The sequence below is a fragment of the Marmota monax genome, unplaced genomic scaffold (genome assembly GCF_021218885.2).
Source record: "Marmota monax isolate L192 unplaced genomic scaffold, Marmota_monax_Labrador192_F-V1.1 WCK01_AAM20220418_F8-fsc00021, whole genome shotgun sequence".
Classification (NCBI taxonomy): domain Eukaryota; kingdom Metazoa; phylum Chordata; class Mammalia; order Rodentia; family Sciuridae; genus Marmota; species Marmota monax.
In genome coordinates this window covers 24,105,139-24,117,334 of record NW_026695228.1, presented here as the reverse complement: position 1 = coordinate 24,117,334, position 12,196 = coordinate 24,105,139, and positions in this window count along the sequence as shown.

Here is a 12,196-nt window from a genome sequence, read left to right as displayed (position 1 = left end):
TCAAACAGCCCAACACATGACTCTGCTCCAGGGCAGGGAGAAGGTGCATCTGTGTAAGTTTGTGTCTTACTGTTTCCTTTCCACCAAAAGCACCGTGTCCCCAACCAGAGGCAAGACTTGGCATTCCCAACACTGATACCTGGAAAGTCGAGAAGGCAGGTCCTGCAGAGCCACCTGGTCCCCATACTACTATTGTTTGTTACAAATTTTAGTTTTGTGTTTTCTGTATTTATGATTCATAATCACATTGGAATAAAATGGGTAATTGCTGTGAAAAATCAGACTATTCTTTTGAATACCCAGAAGACACCTTATTCTTTGCAGTCTTTATTGTTAAGTGTGCTAGTGTGCCGTGCATACACTGTAGGTTTGAATGTCCCTACCCCCAGGTTACACCAAATTCTGTCTTGCTTCCTGGCCCAATCTGAGTTCACTTGCAGAAATCTCATCTGTTGTGAATATGACGTCTGTCCTCCCTTATAAGCTCTAAGCTGACGCTTGTAACAACTAAATAATATTAATAAGTATATGCACTATTGAAAAAAATCTTATATTCCCAAAGGGGACTTTTATATTTTCAAATCACTTCTCCTAAACTCAGGCTCCTCACTTTGCATCTGTAAAAAGATACAATATTATACTGTAAGTATTGACTTGACAAAATTAATACTTACAATATAATATGTACTATGGACTGGTGTGTCCTCTTTTCAAAATTTATACTGACATACTCAATTTGTTTTGCTATTCTTTGTTGATGGTTGCTTGTATGTCATGAAATTTTTCACTCTTGCAAATATACCGCAGCCAACCTAATAGCTTTCGGTAAACATGGGATTGTTTAATGTGATGTAGATCAAAAGAAGTGTGTTTGGTGGGCCTTAGGTATGCACCACTTAAATTTTCATAACTGGTACCAAATTGCTGAATAAAGTGTCTACATGAATTGACTCCAATATCTACTATCAGGAATATACATTTCACCCCTGGTTTAACTACTATTAAATATAATCAATTTGGCAGATTTTCCTAAACTAATGCTTGCAATATTAGCTCCCTTTTTAAAATTAATTTTAATTTCCTTGATTGCTGTGTACTTATTTACCATTTGTTTTTCTCTTTCAGTTAAGAACATATAAATTTCTCTTTGTCCCAGGGGCTCAGGAGGCTGAGGCAGGAGGATTTCAAGTATAAAGCCAGCCTCAGCAACTCAGCACTGAATAATTCTGCTGTGAACTTTGGTGTGCAAGCATCTGTTTGAGTTCCAGTTTTCCATTCTTTGGGGTGCACATGGATTGGGTCAAGATGCTGGGTGATGTGATAATTCTATGTTTAACTTTCTGAGGAACTGCCAAACTGTTTTCCACAATGGCTGGGCCATTTTCCATTCCCAGGAGTAGTGCATGAGGATTCCAGATTCTTCACATCCTCACCAATATTATTATTTTCTTTTTAAAAAATATTACTTTTTTTCTTTTCTTCTTCTTTTTCTCCTTTTTTTTAACAAATGGTACAGTTCTTCATTCTTAGTGAAATTTCTACATTTTTTAAAACTTTCTTTCCTACATCTATGAACTTGAACAATTTCAATGTTTTCTTTTTATCTGAGTCATTCAGAATTAGAATTGGTTGTCGTGCTTTTTATTTTTTAATTTTTATTGAGTTTTAAAAAATAAGTAATAGTGGAATGCATTACAATTCTTATTACATGTATACAGTACAATTTTTCATATCTCTAGTTGTATATAAAGTAAGTTGACACCAATTCGTGTCTTCATACATGTACTGTGGATAATAATGTCCATCACATTCCACCATCCTTGCTGATCCCCTGTCCCCTCCCTTTCACTCCCACCCCTCTGCCCTATCTAGAGTTCGTCTATTCCTCCCATGCTCCCTCTCCCTATCCCACTATGAATCAGCATCCTTATATCAAAGAAAACATTCAGCATTTGTTTTTTTGGGTTGACTAACTTCACTTAGCATTATCTTCTCCAATGCCATCCATTTACCTGCAAATGCCATGATTTTATTCTCTTTTATTGCTGAGTAAAATTCCATTGTGTATATATGCCACAGTTTTTATCCATTCATCCACTGAAGGGCATCAGGTTCAAATTTTGGTCTCCACAGTTTAGCTATTGTGAATTGTGCTTCTGTAAATATTGATGTGGCTGTGTCCCTGTAGTATGCTGGTTTTTAAGTCCTTTGGGTATAGTCTGAGGAGAGGGATAGCTGTGTCAAATGGTGGTTCCATTCCCAGTTTTCTAAGGAATCTCTATTCTGCTTTCCATATTGGCTACACCAATTTGCAGTCCCAGCAGCAGTGTATGAGTGTGCCTTTTTCCCCACATCCTCGTCAACACTTATTGTTGTTTGTCTTCATATTAGCTGCCATTCTGACTGGAGTGAGTTGACATCTTAAGTAGTTTTGATTTGCATTTCTCTAATTGCTAGCGATGATGAACATTTTTTCATATATTTGTTGACTGATTTTATGTCCTCTTCTGAGAAGTGTCTGTTCAGGTCCTTGGCCCATTTGTTGATTGGGTTGTTTGTTTTTTTGGTGCTTAGCTTTTTGAGTTCTTTATATACCCTAGAGATTAGTGCTCTATCTGATGTGTGAGGGGTAAAAATTTTCTCCCAGAATGTAGGTTCTCTGTTCACCTCACAGATTGTTTCTTTTGTTGAGTAGAAACTTTTTAGTTTGAATCCATCCTATTTATTGATTCTTGGTTTTAATTCTTGCACTATAGGAGTCTTATTAAGGAAGTTGGGACTTAATACCACATGATGAAGATTAGGGCCTAATTTTTCTTCTATTAGACATAGAGTCTCTGATTAAAATGTCGCTTTTTATATTACTTATTCACAACAGAATTGTCTATAATGTGTAATGATCATTTCAGGGCCATTGCCAAATGTGCAACCTAAACACATATCGTTTCTTTGTGCTGAGATCATTCAAAAATCTTCTCTTCTTGACTAAAAACAATTGCATTCTGATTAGCTTTAGTGACTCTAGAATGCAACAGAACACCAGAACGCATTCCTCCTGACTGTGACTTTGTGCCTGTTGACGACCTTCACTACCCTCCTCTTCCTGTCCAGCCCTGGTAACCATTAGTCTCCTCTCTGCTCCCCAGACACCAGCAGTTCTGGGTTCCACTTCAAGGGGGATTCTGCAGTCTTTGCCTCTCTATGTTCATTCTGGGGTGTGAAGTGCATCTCACTGTGGTTTTGCATCAGGTTCAAGTTTTGGTCTCCATAAGTAAAGTTTTGTTGGGAGACAGCCACACCCGCTCCTTTGGTATATATGATGGCTGCCACCCTCATGGCAGAGCTGAGTCACTGTGAGAGACCATGTGGCCTGTGAAGCCCAAGACATTGACTCTCTGCCCCTTCTCAGAAGTTTGCTGGCCCCCCCCATTAAAGCAAGTAGGCAAGGTGAGAACCATACTAGTGTGTGTGTGTGTGTGTGTGTGTGTGTTGCATGAGCTTCTCTAGGTTAGAGCTGCTGGGTAGGTGGGGGATGTGATGGACAGAAGGACAGTTCCCCATAGCTGTCCAAGTCCTCCTCTGTGCAACCTGTGATCTGTGTGAGACCAACCTTACATGTGACTGAGTCACACTCCCCGGCTGGGTGCTGAGGCGCTCAGTCACAGAAATGTGGCAGAGCTTTCCCCACCCTTCTTGGGTTTGAGGGACAGTGTCTCGTACATGGGTGTGTCTTGCTACAGCCCAATGGTGGAGCTATGTTCACCTGTTCCTTTGTAATATAACCCCTTGCCCTGTTTAGGGTAGAATCTTCCATGGAAGTGCCTTAAGTGTGTCCCCTTCTCTTACTGTGCCCTTGGGTGTGGCCTACCCAGGTGTCAGTCAACCTGCTGACAGTGGACATCATGAAGATAGACTCAGCCCCCTGAAACCTGACCCCTTGTCTCATTTCAATAACTTCTCCTCAATAAAAGGGGTCAGCACGTGCTCTCTCTCTCTCTCTCTCTCTCTCTCTCTCTCTCTCTCTCTCTCTCTCTTCCTGTGGACCCTTAAGGTCAGAGGAGCCGTCACAGCAACCCCAAAGGAAAAGGTACTTGTGTCTCTTGTGTGGTTATTTTGTACAGCCCAATTAGCCCAGTTTACTTGGAGTGACCCCTGAGCTGTTTAGTCGAGAGAACAGAAACCTGACAGTGATCATTTAACCCCACCTTTTGTATTTATGAATATTGTCTTTAAAATCAGAACAAATATCAAATACCAACCAACCAAGCAAAGAAACTGGCACTCTATTGCAATCACCCTCAGCTGTGTTCTCTTTTGTTATTGCAAGGGCTAGCTATTGCTGCAGAACAAGCAGTCCTCAATGCAAATGGTTTAATAGGGTTTTTATGGGACTACCTGTTGGGGGTTTTCTGAGTCTGGCTTAGGAAAATAATATGCATGTTCACAGGAGAGCCTGTGGCCAGAAATCACAGGATGGGCAGGAAATTCATCTCCATTGTGAGCCATCCTTGATCTTGATGACTGAAGTCATTTTGAGCCTGAAGGACACATATTGAGGATACAGGTATTGCTCATTTAGTACCCTTCTAGTGCTATGGCAAAATTCAAAAAGGGGAGGAATATTTCACTTAGATCAATGGAAGGGGGTTAGCAAGGATGGTGGAATGTGACGGACATCATTATCCAAAGTACATGTATGAAGACACAAATTGGTATCAACATACTTTACCTACAACCAGAGATATGAAAAATTGTGCTGTATATGTGTAATAAGAATTATAATGCATTCCTCTGTCATTTATTTTTAAAAAATAAATTAAAAAAAACAGGGTTAATATTTCTAGGCAGCACTGCACATTTTCAAGCAGATCAGTGACTCAATAATGCGACCTACAAAATGCTGAGAAATCTCAGTGAGAGAACCCCCCAACACACGAACATCAACCTTCCACACCTCAGTGATTATATTTGCAAGATGAAAAGATATATTTTACATAGCAATCCAATGTGTAATATAGATGGTTTTCTCATATTTAAAGACCTCTCTGATTCTGAGGCCAAAGTAACCAAACTTTTAAGTTTTCCTTTCCACGTAGACTTCAAGTGGAGACATGTATTTGAAAATAAGCTTTGCCAGTGATTATGGTAGAGGCTGTGGACACCATGTTGGGCAAGGGTAAAGAATCCCAATGGTGAGAAGAAAAGCCAAAGCTCAGCCATGAAGCTCACTGGTCTGTTAGAATCTGCCTCATCAGGAAGAGCAGCTGAGATGGGGACACACAGAGGCATGAAAGACCCACAGGGCAAAACCATGCTGTGGGATTCCCTCCAGTATAGGATTATTACACAGGCCATCTTAACTGTCAAATGCATTCCCCCCACAGGAGTACCATGCACAACTGTGTGTTTTAGTATCAATAAAAGAAAAATTACGCCATATGATCCATCATGGGAGAAGAAATGGTTTTCAGAAAAGCATGTCATCCCGTGAGATGAAAGTGAATTTCCAAGATCTCTGATCCAGGATTGAAAAGTCACTTTGAGGGAGTATGCCAATGACAGAGAGGAAGACTGCTCGGATCTCAGAGGGAGCAGAGAGCTTAGCAGGGTGAAGTTGAAATCAAAGGAAGAGAAACTCCAGAGAACACGGAGAAGGAACAAGTCTTACTTCCCTATCTCAGATCAAAGTATTGAAATTTGTTTTCCTCTGAGTCTTTGAGCTCTGTGATCAACAGCAATCAAACACAGACAGGTCAGAAGGGAAGGGGATGGAGGTGCTGTCCTATGGGGGTCCAGTAGGAGAGGTGAAAGGTGACCCTTGAGCAGAGGCCTGCAGGAGAGAAGAGTCCCTCAGGTGGTCTGCATAGGCCTGGGTCTGGTGGGAGGGGCGACAGCGCAGGGTCCTGAGGATGGTGCTGGCCTGGCACATCCAAGTTTCAAAGGAGCCCCGGGGGCAGCAAGCATGAGCTGGTGGGTGCACAGGAGGCCCTGTCTGTGAATGCTGAGGAGGGACCTGCATCCTGGCTGCTGTGGAGATGCTGAGATTCTCAGGAGGGGCCTTTGTTCCCCTGCCCTCTTGTGACTGTTGCTGGAGGCAGCTTTCCTGAGGTGGTTGACCCTGAGGAGCTGTGTATACTTTATGTAGATGAGAGGATAAATTCATACACACGTGACCCTGGCTGTCCCTTTACCACTTCAGTGTCATAGTTGTGCCCATCTCCTCCATGATGTCCCCGGATCCCTTGTGCTTCTTATTTTGTGTTTTTTTTCCTTTTGCAGGACCTTTTATCCTAAGGTGTACCCCAACAGCAAATTTTCACCTGCATGATATTATACCATTACAGTCATAGTGCTGATTCTATGCTGCACAGCAGGTGTCTGGATATTAATCCCATGTACAACTTTAACTTTACACCCATGGACACACAACCCACATGTCCCCCACTCCAGGTCCTGACACCACTGTTCTATTCTGTGTATCTATGAGTCTGACAACTTGAGGTATCTCATGGATGCATAATCACGCATTATTCTGATTTCAAAGGTTTCCTGTGGACCAGAGTGGATCCCTCCGCATTTCTCCCTGTTAGTTGGGAACAGGGTTCTGTATTATACAGGTCTCAATTTAGCAGACAGCACCATACAGGAGAGGAAACATTACAGTCCCATTCCTTGATAAACACCGAAACATAGAATCTGCAACAAAAGAATTGCAAAATGAGTTCAATGGTGTGTTAAAAGGATCATTCCCAATTTGGTATATATGAGTGAGTGCCCCTGATCTAGACTGATCTCCATAAAAACCTGCATCTCTTTTGACATTCTGTCATCTTCCTAAAGAGGATTTATCCCTGGGGACATTATAACATACATGCATTTATTTTTGTGTATCCTCCATTTTCCATTATAAAGTAAGGTCCAAACAAGAAGAGATTCTCCCTGTTCTATTTATTTTTTTTTTATCAATGGTGGAAATTTATATAGAGAAACATTAAGGAAATTTAGAGTTTCTACCCAGAACAACATATGGTTTCAAAACAATTTCTTTTAACGAAATAGATTGAAAATCTAAAACAAAATTTCCATCAAAAAAACTAAAACAACAATCATTTAATTCTATCATCATGAGTAATTTGAGATTGAAAAAGACCTGGATATAAAATGATAAAAACATATTTTTTTAGGAGTAGTGAAAGAATTGGTGTTCAAAGGTATAATTTCATCCTGTAAAAACCTAAATGTGTACTACTTAGGACACTGGACATAATGGCAGGAGCGATGGAGTGAGTCACAACCAAGGTTAGAGCATCACCACCACTGCCTTCATGAGATCCCACCATGCACATGGGCCAGGAGTGTCACCTGCATCTTCCCAGCTATTCCCAGCAGTAGGCCCATGAGGCCAGGTGCCTATTCCAATCTTGCAGAGGGGACATCTCTGCAGATGTAACGGAACTCGTGTGTATGAAACGTGTGCTCATGAGATGTTCACTTGAATGCAATAGAGTATGTTCTACAATAGGGCAGAGGCTGATTGATGCTTATAGAATAGAAACAACCCAAAGGCCAAAAAGCAATAGTTTAGAAAAACAGATGAGAAATAAGATGCAAAATGGTATAAGAGGAACTTGATTAGCATGGATCATGCAGAACTTTAAATATAAAAAGATATGGAGGGGGGTCAGCAAGGGGAACTACTCATAGGTTTGGCCACATAAAATTCATAAGCTCACCTGTTCCCCCTCAAACTGTCAAACATATATAAAGAACTACATGGAAAACAGGACCTTAGTGAAAATTACTTCCAATTCTTTCTTTGAACTCAGAATATAAAGATGTCCATTCTCTAAAAGCAAAGAATTTGCAATACCAAAGACAGAAAAAGGCTCACAATCTAAAAATTGTGTTTAGCCTGTATACTAAGGAAAGAATTACAAATAAAGCCCTTCAATTTTATACTTTAACCCATCAAATAAAAGTTATTCCATGACCACCCAGCAAGAGAGAGGATGGTGTGAGATGTGTGTCCCCTGAAGGATGGTGGCAAGGCAGTATTTGTAAGCAGCCCATTAGTCTCATCTCCTTTTAAAAAATATTTTTAAATATTTATATTTTAGTTGTACACAATACCTTTATTTTGTTTATTTATTTTTATGTGGTTCTGAGGATTGAACTCAGGGCCTTGTGTTAGGCGTGTGCTCACTACTGAGCCACTACCCCAGCCCTAGTCTCCCCTTTGTGATGAATATGGAAGTGTCTTGATTACACTCCAGGCTGAAATTAAAGGAAGAAATGCCCTCACCTCACTGCACAACCCGCCACCCCTGAGACTCATTTGGCCCAACCTGCTACTGGGGAGCTCCCTGGATATGTTCTCATTTTAAGGAAAACACTTGATACACTTTCCCAGTCTTGTCCAATTGAACTCTGATCCCATTATACGTTGTCAGCAATGATGTAAGCATTGCAGAGTCTGAGAGTCGCTTCTCTTTTAACATGTTAACCAGTGGCAAATGAGTGAGTCAGCACTCAGCTCTCTCAGCTCTGGGCTGGCTGGATGGGTCGATGTTGTCAGCTTCTGTTCTTGATGAATGTTTCCTGCAGGACCTGCCTCCAGTGATGAATTGAGTGTCATGGCCCTCCCAATTCTCCTGCTCCAGGGCACTGGTCTTCCACCAGGCAGGATGAAGCCTCCTGGAGACAGGTTGCAATGGCTGAGGAAGTTGGGGTTGTTACAACTTGGGATTTGCACTGTGCCTAGCAGGTTGAGAGTGGAGAGTTTGAGAAACACATTTCCAGACCAGAATCTTTCCAACTTCAGTGAGAATATGAATCACTTGGGGAGATTCATATTGAAAAGCAGGTTGTGATGGGGCAGGTTGGTGTGGCCAGAGGTTGTGGTTTTGTAAGAGCTCCCAGTTGGCATTGAGTCTGCCAGTCCTGGTCGGTGGACTCTCTTGTTTTTTGATAGTACACAGTAAAATTGTGATAATGGCCTATAACAGAATGTTTTCAAGAACACATGCACTGTGGAGTGACTGCTCCTACTAATCCTCATGTGCATCACTTCCTGTGGTTATTATATCTGTGGTGAGACACTCGATATCCACTCACCACTGTTAAAGATTCTGTTGCTAACTATGGTCACCAGGTTGTAGGTCTCCTGAACTCTTCCTCCTGTCTAGCTGAACCTCAGATCCTTTGACCAACATCTCTCCCCACAACCCCACAAACCACATCAGTCCCCGGTGACCACCATTTCACTTTTTTATTTCTATGAATTAATGATTTATGATTCTACAAGTGAGAGAGATCATGCAGCATTTGTCTTCCTGTCTCACTTTCACTTCGCTGGGGACTTCCATTTCCATCTGTGCTGTCATAATTGACAGAAGTTCTTCCATTTTTATGGTTGAACCATACTCCCCTGAGTATACATATGGTGTTCTCTTTATCCATCCATCCATGGATAGACACCTGAGTGGATTCCATATCTGCCTACTCTGGTCAATGCTGCAGAGATATGGAAGTGCAGAAGTCTCTGAGATGTCACCTTCATTTCCTTTGGATGACCATTTCCAGTGGTGGGACTGAGGCTGTGGTCCAGCGTCAGAGTTAGGTGCAGGTGTTCTGAGGCCTTCTCCACCGTGAACATCTCCACTACCTCAGTTCTGAATTTAGGTGGTCAGATGTGGACCCTGTTGAGCTCAGCTTCTGCCTAAATAATTTGACATTTGCATCCTGAATGTTTTCCTCATGACAGGTAGTTTAATTTACTGACTTTGGCTCCTTATTTATAAACTGGTCGTTTCTTCTTCTTCATGGAGTTTCCCTCAGAACTAAGCTGTGTGTTAAAGCTCACAGGAAATGACCTGCCTGGATCAGATGCTCCAGAGATAGCAGCCATTGTGACCATCACCTTGTTCCTCATTGGCCCAGGTCACCGTGATGTCACAAGGGTTTCCTGGCACAGAAAGATGAGCCAACATTGAGCTGCTCCTGGGAGACAGGGAGTGGTTGTTGAGGGGATGTCCTCCCAGGACCCAGGTAGGAAGCTCAGAGCCTTGGTCCACCATCCTGTGCTGTGTTAGACTCATGGACATCATCTCTGAACCACTCATGATGGCTCCAAGTTGGCACAGTAAGGGTTTTCAGACTCTTTAATGCTATTTTAGGATGTTCCACTCTTGGGAAAATGTACAAAACTGATGTTTGTTGGCACATCAAATTATTTCTCTGTTGCTTCTCACTATTCCTCATTCAAATTCATAAAACATCATCCATGCACTTTTTTAAAAAAGGTATTTTTAGTTCCAGTTGTACACAATACCTTTATTTTGTTTATTTAGTTTTTTTAGGTGGTGCAGGTCTTGAACCAGTGCCTCATGCGTGCTAGGCAAGTGCTCTATCACTGAGCTACAACACCAGCCCCTAATTAGTAAACTTTTGATGTCATCAGAAATGTAAACTGTTTTCCTCTCCGATTCTGCACCACAGAGGTTTGGTTACAAATTTTCCAATTAGTCATCACACCCACATTTTCTCTGCTCTCAGCCTCAGGTTCCCCAAATGGGAGAGCAAGAGGAAGTCATGAGAGAGAGTGAGCACGTTCAGAAGTGGGATTGTATTGGGGGGACCCTTGTTCTTAGAATGTTCTATCCCAAAAGGCCAGAAGGGGCAGGGTTACAAGGAACAGGCGAGTGTGATTCAACCCAAGGGGCGTCACCTACACCTGAAGACAGGCCCTCAACTTTCAGAAGTGGGACAATGACCAAGTCACTAGGAAATCTAGTGATGGGTCAGAGCCTGTCACTTCAGGATGGAAGGTGTGAGGCATTCAGAGTGGCTCCCCACAGTTGGGGTCCATGTCTATCACCTGCTGAGCTCAAATAGTTCTTGTGATCCGAAATTCTGATCTAAAGGAAGGAAGAGTAATTTAAAAAATGGAGCTGCCACACCCAACCAGCGTGGGCAGCTAAACTAAGGGTCGCTGGAGTCAATTTCCTAAGGTATCAAATAAACCACAGACACACAATTTACCTTTAATTCAAGTCCCGGGAAGGCTCCTGTTCCCTTGGCCTCAAGCTCCCCAAATGGACAGCGAGGAATGTCACAAGAGGCTGGTGAGAGAGACAGCGAGCAGTTTCAGGAGTGGTCCTCTATTTGGGAGACTCTCTTAGAAATTTCCATCCAATACAGATCAAGAGGGGCAGGTTACAAGGACAGGTATGGTAACCCGATCTCTGGGGATGTATGAAGACACATTTGGTGATGTTTTTACGACTTTCAAGATCAGGGTCTTGGTCTATGGACACTTTGATGTGGCCAGATTACGGGAAGTGACCAACAGAGCCTCACCAATCAGGAATGCACAATGCTGGTCACATGCTGTGACAGCCTCCCACATATTTTCCCTTTTTTATTTGAAAAACCAGGTGATGGGTCACTTTTTCGAGTCCCCGAATCCTTGTTTGAAGGCTGGTCATCCTACAATTACAATACAAAAGAGAATTAACAGCAAGAGAACAATACAAGAATATACCATGCAGAGTGTAAGAATGTTTCCAGGGTTAAAGCCATTTAATTCTTTTCATTTTTGATTAGCTAAGGAAGTAGGATCCAAAAATCAATTTTACTTTCTTGTATATCTTGAACATGAGGATGGAGCTCCAAAAGATCCAAGTTGTTATTATTATTTTGCCAAAGACCCCAAAAAATGGTTTTTAACCTTCTCCAAATCTCGTTGGGAAGCATTGTATTTGGCCACAGTAACACACACATACTCACAGCTAGCATGACATTTAAGTCTTTCCTTGAACTTCAAAGCTGAAAGTTCATTACCTATATTTATGACAGTTGCCTCTAAGGCATTTAGCTTAGTTTCAATATTTTCATCAATATCTATTTGATTATGAGTATCCTTGGGAGTATTCTGAGCCAAATTATTAAGAAAGTTTGCATGTTGAATATTTTGAGATATAGTCACTGAAGCTGTGACTATTGAAGCAATAAAAGAAACCAAGGCAACAACTCCTGCTATTATGAGGCCAAGAGGGTGTTTAGGTCTTGCTCACTGGGCATGTATTTGTTGTAAGACTTGAAAATCAGCATCAGCATACCATGGCTCTGAAATCTTAGCTGGTAATAAGACAAATGAGGGCTGATGGTGTGTCAGTGTCCCTTTTCCTTTATTATA